Source organism: Macaca fascicularis, chromosome X (assembly GCF_037993035.2).
Source record: "Macaca fascicularis isolate 582-1 chromosome X, T2T-MFA8v1.1".
Taxonomy (NCBI): domain Eukaryota; kingdom Metazoa; phylum Chordata; class Mammalia; order Primates; family Cercopithecidae; genus Macaca; species Macaca fascicularis.
Window position 1 is genome coordinate 134,752,076 of NC_088395.1, and position 27,975 is coordinate 134,780,050.

Here is a 27,975-nt window from a genome sequence, read left to right on the forward strand (position 1 = left end):
AATGCTCCAATTAAAAGACACAGACTGGCAAACTGGATAAAGAGTCAAGACCCATCAGTCTGCTGTATTCAGGAGACCCATCTCACACGCAGAGACATACATAGGCTCAAAATAAAGGGATGGAGGAAGATTTACCAAGCAAATGGAGAACAAAAAAAAGCGGGGTTGCAATACTAGTCTCTGATAAAACAGACTTTAAACCATCAAAGATCAAAAGAGACAAAGAAGGCCATTACATAATGGTAAAGGGATCAATTCAACAGGAAGAGCTAACTATCCTAAATATATATGCACCCAATACAGGAGCACCCAGATTCATAAAGCAAGTCCTTAGAGACTTACAAAGAGACTTAGACTCCCATACAATAATAATGGGAGACTTCAACACTCCACTGTCAACATTAGACAGATCAACGAGACAGAAAGTTAACAAGGATATCCAGGAATTGAACTCATCTCTGCAGCAAGCAGACCTAATAGACATCTATAGAACTCTCCACCCCAAATCAACAGAATATACATTCTTCTCAGCACCACATCATACTTACTCCAAAATCGACCACGTAATTGGAAGTAAAGCACTCCTCAGCAAATGTACAAGAACAGAAATTATAACAAACTGTCTCTCAGACCACAGTGCAATCAAACTAGAACTCAGGACTAAGAAACTCAATCAAAACCGCTCAACTATATGGAAACTGAACAACCTGCTCCTGAATGACTACTGGGTACATAACGAAATGAAGGCAGAAATAAAGATGTTCTTTGAAACCAATGAGAACAAAGATACAACATACCAGAATCTCTGGGACACATTTAAAGCAGTGTGTAGAGGGAAATTTATAGCACTAAATGCCCACAAGAGAAAGCAGGAAAGATCTAAAATTGACACTCTAACATTGCAATTAAAAGAACTAGAGAAGCAAGAGCAAACACATTCGAAAGCTAGCAGAAGGCTAGAAATAACTAAGATCAGAGCAGAACTGAAGGAGATAGAGACACAAAAAACTCTCCAAAAAATCAATGAATCCAGGAGTTGGTTTTTTGAAAAGATCAACAAAATTGACAGACCACTAGCAAGACTAATAAAGAAGAAAAGAGAGAAGAATCAAATCGACGCAATTAAAAATGATAAAGGGGATATCACCACCGACCCCACAGAAATACAAACTACCATCAGAGAATACTATAAACACCTCTACGCAAATAAACTGGAAAATCTAGAAGAAATGGATAATTTCCTGGACACTTACACTCTTCCAAGACTAAACCAGGAAGAAGTTGAATCCCTGAATAGACCAATAGCAGGCTCTGAAATTGAGGCAATAATTAATAGCCTACCAACCAAAAAAAGTCCAGGACCAGATGGATTCACAGCTGAATTCTACCAGAGATACAAGGAGGAGTTGGTACCATTCCTTCTGAAACTATTCCAATCAATAGAAAAAGAGGGAATCCTCCCTAACTCATTTTATGAGGCCAACATCATCCTGATACCAAAGCCTGGCAGAGACACAACAAAAAAAGAGAAATTTTAGACCAATATCCCTGATGAACATCGATGCAAAAATCCTCAATAAAATACTGGCAAACCGGATTCAGCAACACATCAAAAAGCTTATCCACCATGATCAAGTGGGCTTCATCCCTGGGATGCAAGGCTGGTTCAACATTCGCAAATCAATAAACATAATCCAGCATATAAACAGAACCAAAGACAAGAACCACATGATTATCTCAATAGATGCAGAAGAGGCTTTTGACAAAATTCAACAGCCCTTCATGCTAAAAACGCTCAATAAATTCGGTATTGATGGAACGTACCTCAAAATAATAAGAGCTATTTATGACAAACCCACAGCCAATATCATACTGAATGGGCAAAAACTGGAAAAATTCCCTTTGAAAACTGGCACAAGACAGGGATGCCCTCTCTCACCACTCCTATTCAACATAGTGTTGGAAGTTCTGGCTAGGGCAATTAGGCAAGAGAAAGAAATCAAGGGTATTCAGTTAGGAAAAGAAGAAGTCAAACTGCCCCTCTTTGCAGATGACATGATTCTATATTTAGAAAACCCCATTGTCTCAGCCCAAAATCTCCTTAAGCTGATAAGCAACTTCAGCAAAGTCTCAGGATACAAAATTAATGTGCAAAAATCACAAGCATTCTTATACACCAGTAACAGACAAACAGAGAGCCAAATCAGGAATGAACTTCCATTCACAATTGCTTCAAAGAGAATAAAATACCTAGGAATCCAACTTACAAGGGATGTAAAGGACCTATTCAAGGAGAACTACAAACCACTGCTCAGTGAAATAAAAGAGGACACAAACAAATGGAAGAACATACCATGCTCATGGATAGGAAGAATCAATATCGTGAAAATGGCCATACTGCCCAAGGTAATTTATAGATTCAATGCCATCCCCATCAAGCTTCCAATGAGTTTCTTCACAGAATTGGAAAAAACTGCTTTAAAGTTCATATGGAACCAAAAAAGAGCCCGCATCTCCACGACAATCCTAAGTCAAAAGAACAAAGCTGGAGGCATCACGCTACCTGACTTCAAACTATACTACAAGGCTACAGTAACCAAAACAGCATGGTACTGGTACCAAAACAGAGATACAGACCAATGGAACAGAACAGAGTCCTCAGAAATAATACCACACATCTACAGCCATCTGATCTTTGACAAACCTGAGAGAAACAAGAAATGGGGAAAGGATTCCCTATTTAATAAATGGTGCTGGGAAAATTGGCTAGCCATAAGTAGAAAGCTGAAACTGGATCCTTTCCTTACTCCTTATACGAAAATTAATTCAAGATGGATTAGAGACTTAAATGTTAGACCTAATACCATAAAAATCCTAGAGGAAAACCTAGGTAGTACCATTCAGGACATAGGCATGGGCAAGGACTTCATGTCTAAAACACCAAAAGCAACGGCAGCAAAAGCCAAAATTGACAAATGGGATCTCATTAAACTAAAGAGCTTCTGCACAGCAAAAGAAACTACCATCAGAGTGAACAGGCAACCTACAGAATGGGAGAAAATTTTTGCAATCTACTCATCTGACAAAGGGCTAATATCCAGAACCTACAAAGAACTCAAACAAATTTACAAGAAAAAAACAAACAACCCCATCAAAAAGTGGGCAAAGGATATGAACAGACATTTCTCAAAAGAAGACATTCATACAGCCAACAGACACATGAAAAAATGCTCATCATCACTGGCCATCAGAGAAATGCAAATCAAAACCACAATGAGATACCATCTCACACCAGCTAGAATGGCAATCATTAAAAAGTCAGGAAACAACAGGTGCTGGAGAGGATGTGGAGAAATAGGAACACTTTTACACTGTTGGTGGGATTGTAAACTAGTTCAACCATTACGGAAAACAGTATGGCGATTCCTCAAGGATCTAGAACTAGATGTACCATATGACCCAGCCATCCCATTCCTGGGTATATACCCAAAGGATTATAAATCATGCTGCTATAAAGACACATGCACACGTATGTTTATTGCGGCACTATTCACAATAGCAAAGACTTGGAATCAACCCAAATGTCCATCAGTGACAGATTGGATTAAGAAAATGTGGCACATATACACCATGGAATACTATGCAGCCATCAAAAAGGATGAGTTTGTGTCCTTTGTAGGGACATGGATGCAGCTGGAAACCATCATTCTTAGCAAACTATCACAAGAACAGAAAACCAAACACCGCATGTTCTCACTCATAGGTGGGAACTGAACAATGAGATCACTTGGACTCAGGAAGGGGAACATCACACACAGGGGCCTATCATGGGGAGGGGGGAGGGGGGAGGGATTGCATTGGGAGTTATACCTGATGTAAATGACGAGTGGATGGGTGCAGCACACCAACATGGCACAAGTATACATATGTAACAAACCTGCACGTTATGCACATGTACCCTACAACTTAAAGTATAATAATAATAAATTAATTAAAAAAAAATAAAAAAAAGAAGGAAGAATACATATTTACAAGTGCTAGACTACTCATTATTTGTTGAGAAGTGACTAGAAATGATAAAGGTAGCAGAAGACCAGAGGTGGATAAGTAGCTTGATTTTCAAAACCAAAAAAAAATTGTATTCTAGAATTAAAACCCAGAGATAAATGGTGATTTCCAACAAAATTCAAGAACTGATAATTAAACAGATGGCTTTTAGGCATTTATGAAAACAGCCATTATCAGTTCACTAAAAATTCATATTCATTTCCTTTTTCTATAGTGTTACATAGCTGGCACCTTACACTTAGAGTTCATATATATTACAAAAAGGGATGCAATAACTCTGGCAACTACATAGAATGATGATAACTGGATTCAGTTAAATAGATACTTATAAAGTAGAGATTTATAAAGTTGGATCACCATTGCCAGAGAAGGCACCCCAAAGAATAAATCGGTGACAACCTAGATGAACAGGTTTTGTCACAGGTCTTATCTACTCTATCAGTAACTTGGATGAGTCCCAGAAAGTACACTGATTGACCACATTTACAGATTAACAAAAGTAGGAGCAGATAGTTAATGTGACAAAATTGTGATTCAAAAACATCTCAACAGATGGAAATAATAGATCAAATGATATAATATTATAACAAATAGTTCTGCACTTGGGAAGAAAAAACCTGCTCAAATGCAGGAGTAGAGAGCCTAATAAGCCCCCTGACTCTCTGGCGTGGTCAAGTCAACCCAGAATAAGGTATTTGGATGTAGGCTTCACATTTTTAAATGGATATTGACAACTAGGAGAAAATTCAAAGGACAGGACTAAGCATCTTCAAAACCATGACATTTAAAAAATATCAGTAAGCCTGACAATGTCTAACTGGCAAAAGCAAACAAAAAAAAAATGGAGGCAGAAGTTGAGACATGATGGCAGTTACCCTTTGAAGAGCTATTATGTGGGAAAAAATATAAACTTAATTTGTGCATGCCCTGGAGAATGGTTAAAAGGAGACAAATTTAGTTCAACCTAAGAAGGTCCATCAACAGAATGGAATGGGTTGCCTCGAATAATATCGAGCTCCTTTGCTCTGCAAATGCTTAAGCTGACCAAATAAATATCTAACAAAAATATAATAGTGTATATTTCTCGGTGGCTCACACCTGTAATCCCAGCACTTTGGGAGGCCAAGGTGGGCAGATCACCTGAGGTCAGGCCAACATGGAGAAATCCCGTCTCTACTAAAAATACAAAATTAGCCAGATGTGGTGGCGCATGCCTGTAATCCCAGCTACTCGGGAGGCTGAGGTAGGAGAATCCCTTGAACCCAGGAGGCAGAGGTTGCAGTGAACCGAGATCATGCCGTTGTACTCCAGCCTGGGCAACAAGGGTGAAACTCCATCTAAAAAAAAAAAAAAAAAAAAAAAAGTGTATATTTATTTCTATACTCAATGGAAGCTAGAAGATTGGATCAGATGACCTCAAAGGCAAAGGTTCATTTCAACTATAAAATTCTATGACCCTGTGATTCTATATCTAGACAATGTTTTACTATCAAATTTCTTTAAACAGTGGATTTTTTAAGGAATTGGGTATTTGCTTACAGATTAGTACTTGTGAGAGAGCTAGTGTTAGTTGCAAAATGAAAATTTAACAGGTATATAAATCAATCACCTACAGAATAATGATGACAACTGTTACTGGTAATCAAAATAGGGTTTTAGCTACAAATATCTGATGGAAAGATTTTAGAAATATATGAAAAGTAATCATGTGAAACATTCCTCACTTTGGGTTGTTACTGAGGAAATACAGGCAGGGATGGCCCTGCCTATGACAATTCCCCTTCATTATGAGAGTCAACAAGCGTACACAGAAGACATCCTACAAAACTTCCTTTGCTATGCACTGGGTACTATGCAGAGGGTCTATTTCCTCAAGGAGCTCAAAGTCCAACGGGAGTAGTAGACATAGGAGTAAGGAGGGTGTTCTGCTTGAGGACTTAGCTTGCAGCTTCAAGCCTGAGGAGCGGCAGCACTTCAAACATACTGAGGAGCTCCAGAGAGAAGCACTACTGCCTCACTACCATGACTAAAATTACCCCTTGGCACCTTAATACTTCAGCATAGATTGCATTAATTTTTTCTTTCTGTGATCTTGACCACTTATTATCACCTAGTTGACAATCCAGCTGTGCAAGTGTGAGACATTGAATGGAAGAGTTTTGATGAGCGTGGGGAATATGTATTACATACTGTGGAGAAAGGTCAAAGCACTGGGGGCCAGGAGCAAGACTCCCCTCTGAAGAATAAGGACACAGACCAGTGTTGAACTCACGTCCAGGACATGGTTGGTACTCAAATATATGTTAGCTAAATGAGGGAGTGAGTGAATGAATGGGCAGAATAGATGGAGCAGTGTATGCCTGTATTTGCTACTAAAACGCTGTCCATGTGTGATGACACTACCATTAGCTACTACACCAAGGAATATTTAAATAATCAATAAAGTTATATATTTAAAAAATTAATATCAATAATTCAGTAGTGTAATCCTAGAAAATGTAATCAAGGAAGGTTTGTCTCACTTTTTTTCATTTCATTTTCTTCAGTTACAATGTTTTTCCAAAGGTCTTTCTCCATTTTGATGCAAACTGTTTTGCTAGTCCCACTGCATGAAAACTACCATAAGGAAAGGATCAGAATAGCATTTAATTCATTTCACTTACTATGCTAGGTTCCTGGTCTCCATCAAGTAACTTTTTGTGCTAAGGGTGATTATATTTAATTGTCTACTGAATGTAAACACATGTAATTATATAATTACAATCTGCAGCTATATAATTATGATGTATAATTAAGTAAATATTACCAGAATAATGTTATAAAGATCTTCAGAGAACTGTTAGAAAGAGGTATGATTTAGTCTCTGACAGCCCGCAATGCTCAATTTCAAGGTGTGAATATGCACACACATGTGTGTGCATGTACTTTTTTGGAGATGAGAGTTGCAGAGCATGGCAAAGTTCAATATTATTGATCTTGACTGGAGAAGAGAATAAGGGCAAACAGAAATGACTGTTTCTGAGGGGTTTTCCACTCTGGTCGCAAATCAACATTTTCATTTTCTTGAAGTATTTTAAATATGCAAAGAGTTATCACCAAGCTGGGCCTAATTATATGAAGGGTTATATCCAAGGATAAATATGAATGAATTAACAAAAGCACTTTCCAAAATTAATTATTAACTATATTACATATGATCATATAGCAAAATTGGTTCATAAAGGATTGAAAGCAATTATTTTCATAATTTTACATATGCTCAATATTCATTGCTTATGCCACAGGGAAAATGCCAGTCCTATAGCAGTTTTTCTCAGTCTGTCAATGTAGGAATATCAGCCAGGTTGCAGTCCTTGATTTCCCTAAGCCTTCAAGAAAGTGGTGGTATAAAACATGAGATTTTGCAAACATTCTCACAGGAAGAATGATTTGCAAGATATGATAACTGGGGAACTGGGTGGCCATTGGTCTCTAGGTAGGTCAAATTTGAACACTATGTCCAGTCTACCACCATGTTAGACCTCCAGAATTGTTATGGAAGTGAAATAGAAATGTATCCTTTTGGAAAGTGTAGTTAAAGTAGGCACCCTATAATTGCGGAGAAAAACGTCATTCCATCAACATGTTTCACATGGGAATCCTGTCATTGTAAAAAAAAAAAGACACATGTGCAAGAGATGGCACAAAAAACACGAATTTTCATAACTCTTTTGCAAGTATCATATTAATTTTCATTGTCGCTTAGTAAATTGTGGTGGCTCACTTTTTCATGTAAGTGAAATGCAACCTCTTCAGTGAATATGAATATGCAAAATTGATTCATCTCAATATGATTCTGAAAACTGAGCTGCAGAAATTATATTATTTTGCCTCATCTGTCTCCATCAGAGTCTTCATCAGATGCAAAGGGCCAGGTATCATCTTTAGTAGCTTACGGAAAATGTGACAGACCAATGGCTGAGGGATGCCTGCTTCACTGTTAGTTTTTCCTGAAACTTTGCTGAATGGTGACACCAATGTGATTTGCGACTACCTCAGACATGCTTAGCCACCTTGTTCTTGTGCCTTGTACAGATGTACATTTTTCACCCTGTTTAGAGCAGCAGTAAATATTGTTAAATATTGTTAGGATCTGGTCGTTTATTATACAGTACACAGAATGATCTTTGCACTACAGTCACAAAGCCACCGTCAGCAAGCTCTAACCCACAAAATTGACAAATATATCTGTATACTTTGGTGCATACTACATGTAAAATATATAATATAGTTACAAGAAATGAATATATAAAGTTTTCAGTTATTTATGGATCACTTGCATTTTTTAAAGCTCCACAGATTATTCTGGGTTGAGAGGCAGTCTATAAGCAGGGCTGTCCATTCATCTAAAGTAGATGACTTATGTCTTCACAGAAAATTCACATTATTGGCTCTCATATGCCAGCATATTTCCACAATTAAATTCATTTAATAAGGGCCTTTCTAGAGATTAGTGTATTGTAAGCAGATAAAGTTGCCTTTTATTTAAGAGTGCTAGCACGTAAACCAGTTTATACTCTTTTACCTGATTAGTCTATCTATCAATAGTCATTTTGTGCTAAAGACCACAGATGCCTGAAAGGATAATATGAAGCTTAGATGGATTTGATTTTCCTTTATTATTTATGGAGCAACAATTCTGAGTCAGATATTGCACAGGGCATGTGGAGGGAAATACCTAAGATTATTCAGAGAGGAGTTTACAGTCTTGTGGGGGAGATCTATTTACCTGAAAAACTATTATATGGGTAGAGAGAGAAAGGAGGGTTTCTGGAGCCAGATCACTGCAAGCACATCCACTGCCAATTTCCCTCAATTGACCATGGAAGGAGATTGTCCCCAAAATAGAGAGATCGCTATCAGAGGCAACCAAAAGGAAGCATCAGTTTCTGAGTTGAAGGCACATGTTACTTTAAAAAAAACTTCAGTATGCTTTTCTCCACATTTGATTGTTGAACAAAAAGTATGTTTTTATTCCTTATTTCTTGCTTAATTTCCTTGGCAAATATCCAACTGAAGAAGAAAGAGACAACAACTTCATGACAGTAATTGGCATTGAAGATTCTCGACCTGGAAGAATACTCAACATAACCATCTGTAATGTTGTATTCATTTCTCTAATTATTCATGTCTCTCATATTATTAGATACACACCAATTTGTTAATTTTATAACTACACCAAACTCAACTGAAGTTTCTTCTTACTGTTGCTCTGTTGATAAGATATTTTGCTGAGTACACAATAATGCACACCTTTTCCTGTATGAAGTCTTTCCTGACAACTTCAACCTAAGGAAGGCATTTTATATCTAAATTATTTATTAGATTCCATAATACCTGGAGAGTTCTTTATTGCATGCCATCTAGTATCATTTTACACTTTTTATGAGTTAAATATAGCCAAGCCAAATAAAGCTCCTTGAAAACAATAAACTTGTGTATGATGGTTAATATTAAGTATCAACTTGATTGGATTGAAGGATGCAAAGTATTGTTTCTGGGTATATCTAGGTGTTTCTGGGTGTATCGGGGTGTTTCCGGGTGTTGCTAGAAGAGTTTAACAAGTGAGTCAGTGGACTGGGAGAGAAAGACCCACCCTCAGGAAGATCCACCCACAATATGGGTGGGCACCATTCAATTGGCTGTCAGTGTGGCTAGAAAAAGCAGGCTGAAGGTGGAGGAAGCTGATTTGCTGAGTCTTCCGGCCTTCATTTTTCTCCCATGCTGGATACTTCCTGACCCCAAACATCAGACTCCAGATTCTTCAGCTTTTGGACTCTTGGACTTACACTAGTAGTTTGCAAGGGCTCTCGGGTCTTTGGCCACAGACTGAAGGCTACTTTTGAGGTTTTGGGACTCGGACTGAGTTGCTACTGGTTTCCTGGCCTCTCAACTTGCAGACAGATTATTGTGGGACTTCACCTTGCTTTGATCATGTAAGTCAATTCTCCTTAATAAATTCCTTTTCATATATACATATATCCAATTAGTTCTGTTCCTCTAGAGAACACTGACTAATTCACTGTGTTATAGTTCTATGTAACCTACCTTCACTGTATTCTATCTTCAGTATAGAACAGATTTATAGCACAGTCTCTGTCCTCACATCATCTGGCTAATTACCTGATTATTTTATTTTCCTTAAAAAGGGAAGTCAGAATATACATGGTTAGTTCTTAATACGTAATCTTAATCAAACTTGAATCAACTAGTAGATTCCATAAGAGGCCAGCCAAAGAGATGGAATTGCTAGAAATTTAAGTCAAAGTGCTCCCTCCCTCTGTTCATAGACTACCAACAATACAGGACAGTTTTTATCCAACTCTCACCAGAACACTGAAATAGGTGTTAGGGTAGTTTAATCTTGACAAGGTAGTTCTCACCAGATTCTAAATAGCTTTGAAGTGTTATTAGAGCCTCATAAAGACACTTCTAAGAATAGATAAATCAGTTTGCGCTCCTTTAGTTCCCCAAAATGTCCTCTAGTGACTATGCTGATATAAATCCTTTCTCAACAAGTCCACAACATCAACCCCAAATACTCCTTAGCCCCTTACTCTTGCATTTTACTTTACTCTGTTGATGAAAGATTGTCCAAGGGGCAAAATACATTGGTTCTCAGTCAATGTTTCTCAAACGTGAATATCCATTTGGATCACTTGGGGATCTTGCTAAATGCAAATTCTAATTCCTTAGGTCTGGGATGTGGCCCAAAGATTCTGCATTTCAAATGAGTCCCCAGGTAATACTAATGTTACTTCTCCACAAACCACATATTTCTTTTACTAGGTTTATTTACAAACAGCAAAATTTTTATGTTTTATTATACAGTTCTGTATGTCTTGACAAACGCATAAGGTCATACAAATATTATCACCACAATCAAGCTAAAAACACTTCTATTATCCCTCAATTTTTCCCATGTCCCTTCCTAGTCAACCCTCTCCAGACCCCAGGCCCAGACAACCACTGATTTCTTTTTATGGTTTATGGATACAACTCCTCTATCAGACATGTGTTTTGCAAATATTTTTCCTAGTCTATGGCATGCTTTTAATTTTTTAACAGTGTATTCACAAAAAGCATGAGATTTTAATGTTGATGAAATCTAATTTCTCAAAAAAAATTTAGGGATCAAACTTCTATTCATTAAAGAAGTTTTCTTCTAAGCTGAAATTAGTTTCTTCTGTATATTTCATTGTTTTTGCTTTTAAGTCTTTGATTTATTTCAAACAGCTTTTTGTATATGGTGTGAGGTGCAGATGTGTTAATGTATCAGAATATTTTCTCCTACACTACAATACCTTGATTACTATACATTTAGATTAAGTTTTGAAATCAAATAATATAAGTCTTCTGAATTCGTTCCTTTTTTTCAAAATTTTTTCGGCTAGTTTCTTTGTTTTTCCACATAAATTTTAGAATTTCCTTGTGACTATATACAAAAAAACCATCTGGGATTTTTAACTGGGATGACATTGCATCTATATATCAATTTGAGAAGAAATGATATATTTACAAAATACAGTTTTCTAAATCAAGGAGACAGCATAAAACTCAATTTATTTAAATATTCTTTTTATTTCTTCAATTATTAGTTTTAACCACAGAGGCTTTATTTTGTTAAATTTATTTCTTATTTTGTTAAATTTATAACTATTACATGGGTTTTTGAGGAGGGACAGGGTACTATTTTAAATTACACAGTTTTTTTGTTTCAATTTTTCAATATAAAATTGGATTATCAATAAACAAATGATATGATAATTGAAACGATATGTTTCTGTATATTGGTCTTGTTAGATAAACTTACTAAACTCATTTTTTAGATAGAATATATTTTTGGTAAATTTAGAAGATTTTCTATAGACACAAATATGTCATCTATGAATAAAAATAGTTTTATTTCTTTAGTTTTAATCTGCATGACGTTATAGGGTTTTTTCCCTGTCTTTGTATGTCTACGACTTCCAGCGTAATGTTGCATAGGAATAGTGACAGTAGATCTCATTGTCCCAGGTCTTACTTAAGGATAAAATACTCAGAATTTAAGCATTAACTATAATATCAGGTGTAGGATATTTTATTGACGGCTTTTATCATTTGGGGGATGTTCCCATTAATTGGCTGAGATTTTTATCATAAATAATGTCAAATTCTTCCAAATTTGTTTTTGCATTTGTTAAAAAGGAAATCATACTTTGTTTTTCTTTTTATCTGTGATTGTTGATAGATTTTGAAAGGTTGAACAAATTGTATTCTCAAGATAATCTCCAATGCACTTGGTCATAATGTATTATTCTATAGTGCTGAATTAAATTTGCTGTTTTTGAGAATTTTTATATCTATGCTTGTGAAAGCTATCGTTCTCTACTTTTATTATAATATTGTTCCTTTGTTTTGCTGTCAACATAATGCTGACTGCATAAAATAAGTTGGATAGTGTTTCATATTAATTTCTGAAATATTTTGTAAAGAATTGACATTATATCTCAATGTAATGTTTGGTAGAAATCACCAGTGAAGCTATCTGGGCTGGAGTTTTCTTTGCTGGAAGGTTTCTAATTTAGAATCTTATCTTTAGATAGGTATAGAACTATCCTGATTATCTATTTCTTCATAAGCGAGAATTATTAGCTTGTTTCTTTCAAAAGATTTGTTCATTTCATCTAACTTGACATTTTTATGTATGTAAAATTAATCATAATACCCCCTTAATATCTTACAATGTCCATAGAATCTGAAGTTACTTTACTTTAATTCTTTTTTTTTCTTTTATTATTATACTTTAAGTTCTAGGGTACAGGTGCATAACGTGCAGGTTTGTTACATATGTATACTTGTGCCATGTTGGTGTGCTGCAACCATCAACTCGTCAGCACCCATCAACTCGTCATTTACATCAGGTATAACTCCCAGTGCAAAGCCTCCCCCTTCTCCCCTCCCCATAACAGGCCCCGATGTGTGATATTCCCCTTCCCGAGTCCAAGTGATCTCATTGTTCAGTTCCCACCTATGAGTGAGAACATGCAGTGTTTGGTTTTCTGTTCTTGCGATAGTTTGCTGAGAATGATGGTTTCCAGCTGCATCCATGTCCCTACAAAGGACACAAACTCATCCTTTTTTTATGGCTGTATAGTATTCCGTGGTGTATATGTGCCACATTTTCTTAATCCAGTCTGTCACTGATGGACATTTGGGTTGATTCCAAGTCTTTGCTATTGTGAATAGTGCCGCAATGAACATACGTGTGCATGTGTCTTTATAGCAGCATGATTTATAATCCTTTGGGTATATACCCAGTAATGGGATGGCTGGGTCATATGGTACTTCTAGTTCTAGATCCTTGAGGAATCGCCATACTGTTTTCCATAATGGTTGAACTAGTTTACAATCCCACCAACAGTGTAAAAGTGTTCCTATTTCTCCACATCCTCTCCAGCACCTGTTGTTTCCTGACTTTTTAATGATTGCCATTCTAACTGGTGTGAGATGGTATCTCACTGTGGTTTTGATTTGCATTTCTCTGATGGCCAGTGATGACGAGCATTTTTTCATGTGTCTGTCGGCTGTATGCATGTCTTCTTTTGAGAAATGTCTGTTCATATCCCTTGCCCACTTTTTGATGGGGTTGTTTGTTTTTTTCTTGTAAATTTGTTTGAGTTCTTTGTAGGTTCTGGATATCAGCTTAAGGAGATTTTGGGCTGAGATGATGGGGTTTTCTAAATATACAATCATGTCATCTGCAAACAGGGACAATTTGACTTCTTCTTTTCCTAACTGAATACCCTTGATTTCTTTCTCTTGCCTGATTGCCCTAGCCAGAACTTCCAACGCTATGTTGAATAGGAGTGGTGAGAGAGGGCATCCCTGTCTTGTGCCAGTTTTCAAAGGGAATGCTTCCAGTTTTTGTCCATTCAGTATGATATTGGCTGTGGGTTTGTATTTTGCAATCTACTCATCTGACAAAGGGCTAATATCCAGAACCTACAAAGAACTCAAACAAATTTACAAGAAAAAAACAAACAACCCCATCAAAAAGTGGGCAAGGGATATGAACAGACATTTCTCAAAAGAAGACATGCATACAGCCGACAGACACATGAAAAAATGCTCGTCATCACTGGCCATCAGAGAAATGCAAATCAAAACCACAGTGAGATACCATCTCACACCAGTTAGAATGGCAATCATTAAAAAGTCAGGAAACAACAGGTGCTGGAGAGGATGTGGAGAAATAGGAACACTTTTACACTGTTGGTGGGATTGTAAACTAGTTCAACCATTATGGAAAACAGTATGGCGATTCCTCAAGGATCTAGAACTAGAAGTACCATATGACCCAGCCATCCCATTACTGGGTATATACCCAAAGGATTATAAATCATGCTGCTATAAAGACACATGCACACGTATGTTCATTGCGGCACTATTCACAATAGCAAAGACTTGGAATCAACCCAAATGTCCATCAGTGACAGACTGGATTAAGAAAATGTGGCACATATACACCACGGAATACTATGTAGCCATAAAAAAAGGATGAGTTTGTGTCCTTTGTAGGGACACGGATGCAGCTGGAAACCATCATTCTCAGCAAACTATCGCAAGAACAGAAAACCAAACACTGCATGTTCTCACTCATAGGTGTGAATTGAACAATGAGATCACTTGGACATGGGAAGGGGAACATCACACACCAGGGCCTATTGTAGGGAGGGGGGAGGGGGGAGGGGGGAGGGGGGAGGGGGAGGGGGGAGGGATGGCTTTGGGAGTTATACCTGATGTAAATGACGAGTTGATGAGTGCTGACAAGTTGATGGGTGCAGCACACCAACATGGCACAAGTATACATATGTAACAAACCTGCACATTATGCACATGTACCCTAGAACTTAAAGTATAATAATAAAAATAAAATAAAATAAAAATAAAGAGCAAGAAAACAGAAAAATAAAAAAGAAATATAGTTTATCTTAAGAAGATTCTACACGGACACCTGACTCTTAGGCTATATAGATATCTATGTTATTTTCTTATTACAAATCAATTTAAGATAAATTTTGAGGAAACGACTGACTATTCTTTGATAAGGTGATTGTTTTTCTTCGTACGAAAAGCAGCTAGCAGAGCTAGCTACTCACCATGGGAAGTTGTGACTTCTGGCTGAATGAATAAATACAAAACTTGGTTCTAGACCTATCTAGATCTAATCCTCTAAATCTAATCAAACTAAAGTCACCAACTTGTTTCAGGCTAACTTTTTTCATTAGTACAGGATGTGTTAACACTGCACTTGACTGAGTTTCCTGCACAGTGGCTTTGATGATGAAATATATGTACCCTACTGGTGACTGATCAGTGAAGCTCAGATGTGGCTACTCTGATTTATTAAGATTGATTATTGTCTCTGAACTGGTCTCATACAAGGAAATTCTTCTGATTGCCCCTCCATCTAATATCTCAATAGATATTCCATAGAAACAAAGTACTAGTTAAATATTACTAAGGTCTTTGAAGGTTAAAAAAGTGTTCTATTCAAACCTTTTTTGAGCTTCAGTAACATGTCAGCGCTTTGTTCAGTTTCTTTCAGTTAGAGTAGCTCAGTAAGACTCCACTTTTGAATTTCTAACTGGGTCTTGGAATGAAAGTACAGACATAATGACCTACTTTGTATATCAAAAAATAACAGTGACCTTTTTATAAGATCTGGAATACTTTATTTCATCCTTTTGACCAAACTCCCATTCTTACAATCTTAGAATTATTTTAAAAAGGAAAAAAAATGACTGTCTTGGTTGGTTAGGTAGTAAAAACTTGAGTAAAAATGTTAGGAATTCCAGTCCACAATGAAAGAGATTCTCCTTTGGTCAACCCTACCAAATTCATGTAACCTTACCAAATTCAAGAATTATTCACTGAACATCTGTGTTCAAAAATTTCCTAACTGCTAACAGAATATATAAAGAAGAACGACACTAGCATCCTGAAGTATTGTATCAAACTTGAACAAAACAAGACAGGCACACAGAAAACAAGAGAAGGTTAAATGTAATCAGTATTGTGTGGTAGAGATATTAGATGTCATGAAACTTCAAAAATATAAAGAATGCTCAAATAATTAATCAGATTTCCTGGTGGTTAATGGGCAAATCTGGCCTAAAGATCTGTTTTGTTTAGTAAGAAGAGTGTTGTCTATTTGTTTAGTTTTATTGAACTCATTGCTTTTTATCTTTTTCATTTTTTGAAGTTTTCTAATCTATGTAAGTTCTAATGACAAAAAGATTAGAACTTGGATCCCCTGTACCCTTCACCAAATTTCACCAAATGTTAACATTTAATCTCATTAGCCTGCATGCACTCACATACATTCATTCCCTCTCTCTCACTCTCTCTGTCTCTCTCCTCTCATTAGAGATCAAGAGAGAGACAATGAATATTTAATCCAAAATACTATAGTATCCCTCTCCTAGGAACAAAGACATCCTTTCATTCTTTAACAAAATGATGCAAAATTTTTAAATTTAGACAATTTAACTCCATATACTATTATTATTTAATGTAAACCAGGTATTCAATTATTGCCAAAATTTTCTTTTATGGAAAATTTTTATAATCAAATATCCAATCTAAAATCATGGATTGCATTTAGCTGCCATGTCTCTTTCATATATTTTAAATTGAAATAATTTATCAATTTCTGGCTGTCTATATTTACAGTGTTCAGTTATTTCTTTTTAATGAATTTGTTTAACTTTTATTTTAAATTCAAGGGTACATGTTCAGGTTTGTTACGTGGGTAAATTATGTGTCACAGGGGTTGGTGTACAGATAATTTTGTCACCCAGGTGATAAGCATAGTACCCAATAGGTAGTTTTTCAATCTGCACCCTTCTGCCACGCTCGACCCTCAAGTAATCCATGGTATCTGTTGTTCCCTTCTTTGTTTCCATATTTACTCAATGTTTAGCTCCCGCTTATAAGTTAGAACATTTGGCATTTGGTTTTCTGTTACTGCATTACTTCACTTAGGATAATGACCTCCAGGTCCATCCATGTTACTGCAAAGGACATGATCTTGTTCTTGTTATGGCTGTGTAATATTTCATGGTGTATATGTATCAAATTTTCTTCATCCAGTCTACTGTTGATGGACATTTAAGTTGACTCCATGTCTCTGTTATCATGAATAGTGCTGTGATAAACATATGTGTGTGCCTGTGTGTCTTTATGGTACTTTTTAATAAATTTGAATATCTTATGTTTTAACATGGACATTTCAGATCTTCATAATAAGTGAGGCAGGGTCATCATCATAATCTATATGAATTATATGCATAAATTAAGCTTAAATAGTTCCACTTTTGAATTAATTTTCAGGTCAATGGAAACATTCAAGTTTGAGATCCAGTTATGAAAGAATTTCTGGATAAAGTGGAAAGATTTGAAGAAAAGAATGAGGGCACTTAAGATGTGGAGAGACTTGTCAAGCTATATGATTATGGCATAAGAATAAGGTAGTTAAAAGAATGGCCTAAGTGTGCTAGATTAGTCCAAAGGAGTATGTAGCCTATGGTTATAATTTGCAAACAGTATTTTTACATTTTAAATCTAATAGGAGCATCTCTGCAGTTAATTTTGAGGAATCCTTAGCAAGAGAGTTCCTGATAACTGTGCCAATCAATTCAGATACAAAGACAATAGTAAGCGGCAAACTATGAACTGACTTTCACTTCTGATTATGCTGTAGTAACAAGGATCAGGCAACTTTCCAATATAAACAATTAGAAAACTGGAAAAAATATGTGAAACAGCTGTTTTCATACATCTCAACTAACAGCATAGGCCTGGGATTCCTGTGAGAAGGTAAACAAACATGATAAGCCCCACAGAAGATCCAGCTTTCAACCTGGGGGCGATTTCCACAATGAGGGAATAGATAATGGAGAATCTAAGCAGAGCTGATTGCCTTGCTAAGTTGGAGAAATAGAGACCAGGGTCAAAAGATACTGAGGATGCAGGAATATGTGATCCCAGGGATGTTCTGTGGAGGTAGTATACTTGAACTATTCCTAGAATAAAGACTGACCTAGAACTCCCTTAGTGTGAAGTGGGATCCCCATGCACTGGTTATCAATCTACTTGCATAAGTTTGGTAACAAAAAACACTCACTCAATGAGTTAAGCAAAGCAATTTTGTTATTCCCCAATAAGCAGCAAGGGACAATAAGAGCTTAAGGTTCATGGTGAACCAGTCTGCTAAAGCTCAGAAAAGCTGTTCAGGGCAGGTGTAGTTTCATCTGTGCTTGCCCGTTGTGAAATCATTCTTCTCTGGGTTTTATATCTCAGGGGAGGGGTGACTTGTATCACTAGGCTAAAGCGTTTCAGGACATTCTGTCCTAGAAGGGATGGCAACAGAGCCCAGGCTTTTCTGAACAGTTTCTCCTTATCGCAGAACGTTGTATTCCCAGAACATTCTACAGTTATTCTGAGAACTGCAACTCAGAAACAGGGGAAGAGCTGGGTTGGTCAAGGTTATCTGGGCACCTGTCCTGCACCTTAGAAAACATTAAAAACAGTAGATCAAATCAATCTGCAAGTAACTTGTTTTGACTACATTAAAATTCAACACCTTTCAAGGAAGATGACAAAATTCAGGCAACCAACAATGTAACATTCACAATGTCCAGTATCCCAGTAAAAAAAATAAATAGACATGTCAATAAGTAAAATATCATGACCCATAGAATGAAGCTGTCAAATTTCCCCAAATTGATCTATAGATTTAATGCAGTTTAAATAAAAATTCTTGCAGAATTTCTGGAGATGTCAACAAGTTTACTCTAAAATTTATTTGGAAAGGCTAAAGAGCAAGAAATTTTGCTCAAAAAAGAATAAAGTTAGATGATTCACTTTACCTGATCTTAAAATTTTCAAAAATAAACTACAGTAATTAAGACAGAGTGGTTATGGCAAAGAATACACATACTGATCAGTGGAACTAAAATGAGTACAGAAATAGACTCACACAAATATGGTCAGTTGATTTTTTACAAAAATGCAGAAGCAATGCAATGAAAAAGGAATAGTCTTTTTAAATTATTTATGTATGTATTTTATTTAACAAATAAAAATTTTATATATTAAGAGTGTACAACATGATGTGTGATATGGATAGATACACACACACACACACACACACATTGCGAAATGGCTAAATTAGGCTTATTGCCACCACCATTACCTCACATACTCATCTTGTGTGAGTGTGTGGTGTGAACATTTAAAATCTACTCTCTTACAATTTTCAGTATATAATACATTGTTACTGACTCTAGCCACCATGTTGTGCAATAGATCTTGAACTTATTCTTCTTGACTAAATAAAAGATTTTATCTTTGACCTGTGTCTCTCCAACCCCTCTTTCCACAGCCCCTGTTAACCACCATTGTACCTTGCTTCTGTGAATTCAACATTTTAGATTTCTTGTATATATATTGTATATATATGTTAGATCACATAACATTTGTCTTTCCATGCCTGGTTCATTTCTCTTTTGTTCTGCTTTTTTTTTTTTTTTTTGAGAGGGCCACCACTCACTGCCAGTTCATTTCATTAAACATAATGTTCTCCAGGTTCATCTAGTCACAAATGACAGAATTTTTTCTTAAGGCTAAATAATATTCCTTTGTGTACATATACTACATTTTCTTTATCCATTCATCTACTTATAAGCACATAGCTTATTTCCATATTTTGGCTATTATGAATAATGCTGCAATAAGCATGAGGATGCATACACACACACACACACACACACATATATATTTTAGAGATACTGCTTTTATTTCCATTGGATATATACTGAGAAATAAGACTGCTGAATCATATAGTAGTTCTATTTTTAATATTTTGAGAAGGCTCCACACTGTTTTTCACAATGGTTGTACTAATTTACATTCCTACCAACAGTGTACAAGAGTTTTCTTTCCTCCACATCATTGCCAATACTTTTCTTCCTCTTTTTGAAAATAGTCACTGTAACAGGTGTGAGGTGATTTCTCATTACAGTATTAATTTCTATTTCCCTGATGATTACTGATTTTGAGCACTTTATCGTATAGAAAGGAGAATGTTTTAACAAATGGTGTTGAAACAATTTGGCATCCCTGTGCAAAATAATAGTAATAATAGTCTCATTACGGACATCTGTTATGGTTTGAATGTATATCCCAAAGTATAAGTATTGGAAACCTAATGCATAATGCAAGAGTATTGGGAGGTGGGGCCTAACAACAGATTATTAGGTTATGAGGGCTCTACTCTCATGAATGGGAGTGGCTTATCACAAGAGTGGGCTTATTATAAAAGTGAATTTAGTCCTCTCTTTCTCTCTTGCTCCAACCCTCTCTCTTTGGCTTTTCACCATGGGATGGGGTAGCATGAAGGCCATTGTTAGATACCAGAGTCATGGTCTTGGACTTCCAGTCTCTAGAACTGTGAGCCGAAATATATTTCTGTTTATTATAAATTATCTAATCGGAGGTACTTTGTTATAGCAACATAAGACAAACTAAGACAGAAAATTATGGGGACATAATTAAGACTTATGGGGACATAATTTCCTCCACATAGATTTCAAAGGATGGCATGGACAGCCTGGGGACCCAGGCAGTGACTTACTGCATGGGTGGAGCCACCACAGATTACCTCTAATAGACCAACGTCCACCAGAAATGTGGGGTCAGCGCTGCTACAGAGTTCTCACTAGGGCAATGCCTAGTGGAGCCATGGGAGTTGGGCCAAGACTGTAGATTTACCATTTTGCAAAATGAGCTTGGGAGACGTACAGGCATGAGACTCCAGCTCGTGAGAGCTTCCAGGTGGACTGAGCCCAGCAAAGCCATGGAGGTAGTGCTGTCTGAAGCCTTGAGGGCCAAAACCACACTCCACTGTGCCCAGGACATGGGACATGGAGTCAAAGAAAATTATTCTAGAGCTGTAAGACATAATGTTTTCCCTGTGGGGTTGTGGATTTATTTGGGACCAGTTACCCCTTTCTTCTTGCATATTCATCCCTTTTGAAATGGGAATGTCTATCCTATGCTGTCCCACCACTGTACTTTGAAAAAAAGTCACTTGTTAATTTTATAAGCTCACAGCTGGAGAGGAATTTGATACAAGATGAATTGTGCCTTGAGTCTCACCCATATCTGATTCAGATGATTATCTTAACTTTGGACTTTTGAGATGATGCTAGAACTAGTTAAACTTTTGGGCTTATTGAGATAAAATGAATGTATAATCACACACCAAATAATAATGTTGTGTTCAAGGACAGACAGCATATATGATGATGGTCCCATATGATTATAATGAGCTGAAAAATTCTTATTACCTAGTGATGTCATAGCCATCATAAGATTACAGCACAACGTGTTGCTCATGTGTTTGTGGTGATGCTGGTATGGACAAATCTGTGCTGCCAGTCATCCAAAAGTATAGCATATACAATTATGCACAGTACATATAATTGATAATGACAATAAATAACCATGTTACTGGTTTGTGTATAATTTTTATTTTTATTTTAGAGCATATTTCTTCTACTTATGAAAAAATGTTTATTGTAAAAGAGCCTCGGGTAGATTCTTCAGGAGGTATTCCAGAAGAAGGCATTGTTATCATAGAAGATGAGAGTTCTATGTATGCTACTGCCTCTGAGGAACTTCCAATAAGACAAGATGAGAAGGTGGAAGACAGTGATATTGATGATCCTGACCCTATGTGGTCTTAGGCTCATATGTGTGTTTGTGTTTTTTTTTTTTAACAACAAAAAGAAACAGTAAAAAATAAAATAATTTAAACATATAAAAAAAACTTATAGAGTAAGGATGTAAAAAATATTTTTGCACAGATGTACAATATGTTTGTTTTAAGCTAAGTGTTAAAAAGTCATAAAGTTAAAAAATTAAAATTTATAAAGTAAAAAATTACAGTAAGCTAAGGTTAATTGAAGAAAGAAATTATTTTATAAATGTAGTACAGTCTAAGTGTACAATGTTTATAAAGTCTACAGTAGCATACAGTAATGTTCTAGGCCTTCACATTCACTCATCCCTCAATCACTGACTCACACAGAGCAATGCCCAGTCTTGCAAGCTCCATTCATGGTAAATATCCTAAATGGGAATACTATTTTGTATCGTTTACATGATATTTCTATTGTAGTTTTTCTATGTTTAAATATGTTTAGAGACACAAATACACACTATTGTGTTTCAGTTGCCTACACTATTCAATACAATAAAATGATGTACAGGTCTGTAGCCTAGGAGTACTAGGCTACATCATATATCCTAGGTGTGTGGTAACCTATGCTATCTAGATTTGTATAAGTACATTCTATAATTTTGTACAATGTGGAAATTGCCTAACAACTCCTTTCTCAGGACACATTCCTGCTATTAAGTAATATATGACTGTATTTTGCATTGTGAATGTCAGAGTGGAATGTAATGGTTTAAATAAATCCCCCAAAGTTCACATGCTGGAAACTTAATCCTCAAGGCAACAATTTTGGGAGGTGGAGCTTAATAAGAAGTGATTAGGTCATGAGAGTTTTGCTATCATGAAAAGACTGATGTTGTTAACATGGGAGTAGGTTAGTTATCATGTGAGTAGTTTTGTTATAAAAGCCAGTTTAGTACCCTGTTGCTCTCTTGCTCTACCAGCTTTTGCCCTCTGCCTTCCACGATGAAATAATGCAGCACAAAGATCCTAACCAGATGCCAGCACCATGCTCTTGGACTGTCCAGCATGCAGAACTGTGAGCCAAATGATTCCTGTTTATTATATATTTCTAATTATGTGGTATTTCATTAGAGCAATATCAAATGGACTATGGCATCTATACACATTCGAAAAATAATAGTATTGGTAGTGTTTAAGTCATGCTCTTTCTTCAATTTATAAGAAATATTATCTGCACAAATGAATTAATGCACACTTGGCAACTCTTCCAAATCCCCTGAGATTCAGAAATACTGAATTTAGAGCACATCAAATCCAGTAGTAGTAAGTGATGTGTGGGGCATTCCAGTTTTTTTAATCTACAGGTAACTGGAATAGTATGTATATATTACCTTCTGAAAATTTTGTACTACTTGTAGCATAAAGGGACCAAGTTTAATAGAAAGAAGTTGGCTGGCTCAGAGAAGATGCATCCCCACTTCTTTGCAAATAAAGAATAAAAGCATTAATGTTCTTAGCACAATTAATTAGTATGGTTATTTTAACTTAATATATAACACAAATATCAGTATTTTTTTCTTTTGCTAAAGTAAAACATTAATTGAGTGCCTACTGTGTGCCAGTGTTTCATAACATGATTTTTAGAAACAAGTCAGGAAAGCTGGTTAGTATATTCAGGGTTCCCTCATCAAACTTTAAAACTTTTTTTCTTCATGCTTCTTTTAGGTGTTGTTTACCTGACCATTCCCTATACAATCTCTAAAATCCAAGTACACTGACTTATAGCATATTTATGAAGTAGGAAAAAAGTTCATACTAAGTACAGTAACCACTGGTTTGATTACAACCATTATTCTTATTGTTTTAAGTTGTTAAAGAATATACAAGGCATCCCCTTCCATTGTTAAACAACCAGATAGTTATCAAGTCTTTACCTCTGTTTAAAATTATTCTTCCACTATCTACTTGGGACAAAATTGTGACTAAGAGTTAATTCTAAATTGTGTGTTTCTTTCATTTTTCCAGGGCCTAGAAGAGGACAATGTAGTAAGAAAATACAGTGGGGAAAAAGGAAAAGCAAAGCAAAATAAATAAGTTAAATAATTGGTGTAGGAGGGAATGAATAAATAAATTATTTGATCAAAATAAATATTCAACATAATAAAAACTGTACTCCTAAAGTATCATTTAGGACACTCTAAAATCTTAAGTTTCTCCTCCTCCCTTTCCAGACTCATATCCCAACAATCCCCAACAATATATGCCTTCTATTGTTCTCAAATGAATATATTCCTTCACAAGTTCCTTCCCATTTCCCCACCCATCTGATATTGCTGATTATTTCCTCTGCCTCAAATGTCTTTCTCCCATTTCTGTATGTGCAAATTCAACTTAGTCTATAAGTCCTAGTTTAAGTGCTTCCTGCTCTATGGAACTTTTCGGACTACTCATCTTTTTTTCTGAGTTTGCTCCACATTTCTTTATGTGTATCTCCTTCATGGTACTTAGAACATATTACATTACAGGTAAGTATTCCTTGAATTTCCTGCCAGAAGTTTTTAGGATGAGCACCATATTTTTTTCCTTCCTTTTGAATCACAAGTACAATGAGCTAAATTAACCATACTTCTCATTTGGAAACAAACTGTCACCATCAGTTCACAATTCATATTAAATGTATCTTCTCATACCTCACAGTGCCTTCCATAGGATCTTGCCTAGAATATACTTCCAGAAACATGTTTAAATGAATGAATATAATTTGTGAGTAAGTGAATTAAATGGGAAGACTCCTTCAATCACAAAACCTTTGTAATTTTTCAATGATTTTCAAAGCTGTTTTAGAATATTTTCTTGGAGATAGAGTAGATTATCTTATGATAGACCAGCCGTCCTCTCAACAACAAGGAAATACACATTTTTGAAACGATTTTTGAGTAGATTTGAGAATTACTATGAGAATAAAGACTTAAAGATTCAAGATTCTTGGGAAAAAGGAAGAACAAAGAGTTGAAACACACATTCACTGGCACCTTTCCCATTGGGGTATGTGTCAAGTTTTATACAGCAGAAGAGAGACTGGTAAACAAAAAGCAGTAGCTTGCAGGTTACATAGATAAACTGAGATTTCAGATATATCATTGAATAAGAGATTAAAAATCGTATTTACACTCTGCCAAGGAAGAAAAGCCCTAGAAAGCACCAGAGTCATATAGTTGGAAGCTCTGAAACATCAATTTCTAGTAATAATAAGTCAGAACTAGTCTTACCATCACAAAGAATGAAATAGTGTGAAAATAAGCTCAACTATAGACTTTATTAAGATAATCTTGTCTTACCTTAACTGTCCATTAGAAGTAAAGGTAAATTTTATCTGGGAAAAGAAAACATTTGCCTTAATCTCAAACGATGATAATTTTAATATACAAATTGTTACATTAAATGCAAAATAATAAGCATACCAGGCAAATAATAAACAAAAAACAAGAGATAAAAAAAGACACAAGAAGGACACCTAGATGAGATCTAATTATTATAGTTATCAACACATACCTTAAGATAAGTATGTTAAATGTGTTCATATAAATAGATAACAAGATGGAGAAGTTTAACAAAAAACACTGTCATTTCTAAAGAATTAAATGTAAAATTTTAAACTGAGAAAATAAAAACAGAAAGTAATTACTCAGTGAGTGGATCTCAGACCCGACAAGAAACAGTTTAAACGATGAATAGTAAATTGAGAAATAACTTAGTAAATATGAACTCACACAGTAGAATCACACAGAAAAAGATTTAAAATAGAACAAAATAATATAAAGAATATAACCAACGTAAAGGACAAAATGAACAGGGCAAACAAGTGTAATCAGTCCAGCAGAAAAAGAGAGACAGAATGAAAGATAATAAATATTTCAACATATGCCATCCTAAAATTTTTCCAGTTTTACTATAAATCACAAGCAGGCGTGTAATATAAATATCACATATGTAACTCATAGACCAAAGATAATGAGAAAATTTTAAAATAATCAGAGAGAAAAAGCATAAAGCTTTCAGAGGCACAACAACGTTTACAGCTGCCTTCTCAAAATAAATGAGGTGAAGCAGAATATAATTCAATGAACTGCTAACTTCGAAGTCTATATCTAGTGAAACTATCTTTATTAAATGAAAGTAAAATAAAAAATTTTCTGAATATCAAAATAGAATATTTCAGATAATTAATAGCCGATACTAAAAGAAATGTTAAAATGTAGACACTATAATAACAAAGGTCCCCTGCATCAAAACAATTTAACACTCCTAAAATTTTAGTACCTAATACTTTAAAAATATATGAAGCAAAAATGTCCAGAATAACAAAAAATGACACATATAAGAAACAGATAAATCCACAATCAGATAAAGATTTTAATCTTTTCTAAAATCTAATGAAATAAGCACACAAAAAATAAGTAATGGTATGTAAGATGTAAATAATATGATTAATTAACTTGACTCAATTGACATGTTAACAAGCACTACATACAACAACTAATGAATACTTATTATATTTAAATTCAAATGGAACATTAACCAAATTGAACTTATGCTGGGCTGTAATGTAATTTTCCACATTTTTAAACTTATTGAAATTATACAGAATATGTTCTTGGACAATAGCTAGAAACGAACAATAAAATGATAAGTAGAAAACCAGTGAATGTTTACATATATATATATATATATATATATATATATATATATTTTTTTTTTTTTTTTTTTTGAGACGGAGTCTACCTCTGTCACCCAGGCTGTAGTGCAATGGCATGATCTCAGCTCACTACAACCTCTGCCTCCCAGGTTCAAGCAATTCTCCTGCCTCAACCTCTCGAGTGGCTGGGATTACAGGTGCATGCCACCATGCCCGGCTAATTTTTGTATTTTTAGTAGAGATGGGGTTTCACCATGTTGGTCAGGCTGGTCTCAAACTCCTGACCTTGTGATCCACCCACCTTGGCTTCCCAAAGTTCTGAGATTACAGGCATGAGCCACTGCACCCAGCCTAAATGTTTACGTATTAAGGAGTGTACTTCTAAATATCTCATGGGCCAAAGAAGAAATCATAATGAAAATTGAAGATAGTTTGAATCAAATAATAATGAATATATTAAGTCATGTAGGATGCCTTTAAAACCATGTTTAGAAGAAAAATTATGCTATTAAATTCATGTATTATAAAAGAAGGAAGTTTAAAAACAATTATTCAGGCATCTCTCTCAAAAAGTAAAAGGACAACAATGTAAATGTAAAGCAAGTAGAAGGAAGAAAATAATAAAGATTAGAGGAGAATTCAGTGAAGTAGAAAACAAATATATAAGGGAAAGCATCAATACACTAAAAGTTGATTCTTTGAAAGGATTCGTGAAATCAACAAACCCTAGTAAGACTTATAAAAAGAAAAAGTAAGAAAGCACAAATCACCAATGTCAGATCCTGTGGATATTAATATATTAGCAAAAGAAATGTGATGGTTTAAAACACCCACAAATTCTTTGATTCTTCTCCCTTGAACAGATGAACCTAAATTCTCCTTTGAATGAGTGTGGACTGGATTTAGTTACTTCTACCAAATAAGAATAAAAGGGAAGTAATGGTATGTAACTTTGGAGGATAGATCACAAAAGGTGCTTCAGCTTGCTGTTTGCCCTGTCTCAGATTATTTGCTCTGCATGAAGATAGATGCCAAGTCATGAGGACTATCACCTCTGAAGAAGCTCGACAGCTAGAATTTGCAGCTAAAAGCACACAGGGAAATATACTTCCTGCCAACTGCCATGTGTGTAAGTCACCTTGGAAGTGAGTCCTTCAACTGTGGTCAAGCCTTCAGAAGACTACAGCCTCAGCTGACATCTTGTCTGAAACCTCATGAAAAGACCCTGAGCCAGAAACATCCAGATATGCTCCTCCCAGATTTGTGATTCTCAAAAATTGTGTGAAATCCTAAGCGTTTGTATTTCAAAAGGATAATTTCTGAAGTAATTTACTGTGTAAAAATAAATAATTATCACAATGATATAATGAAATACATTGCCATACATTTTCCAAAATAAATGAGCATTATGTGAACA

The 27,975-nt window shown here is 35.5% G+C and overlaps 2 long non-coding RNA genes across 2 annotated transcripts in view; one reads left to right on the forward strand and one right to left on the reverse strand.

The window, feature by feature from the left end:
- The window catches only part of LOC135969043 (uncharacterized), a 309,091-nt gene that overhangs the window by 160,504 nt on the left and 120,612 nt on the right, over positions 1–27,975 (reverse strand). The gene's annotated exons all lie outside the window — the stretch shown is intronic.
- LOC141409379 (uncharacterized) lies at positions 9,944–27,974 on the forward strand. Its single transcript, XR_012429854.1, has 2 exons — positions 9,944–10,043; positions 27,422–27,974. It is a non-coding gene; the product is annotated as an uncharacterized lncRNA (long non-coding RNA).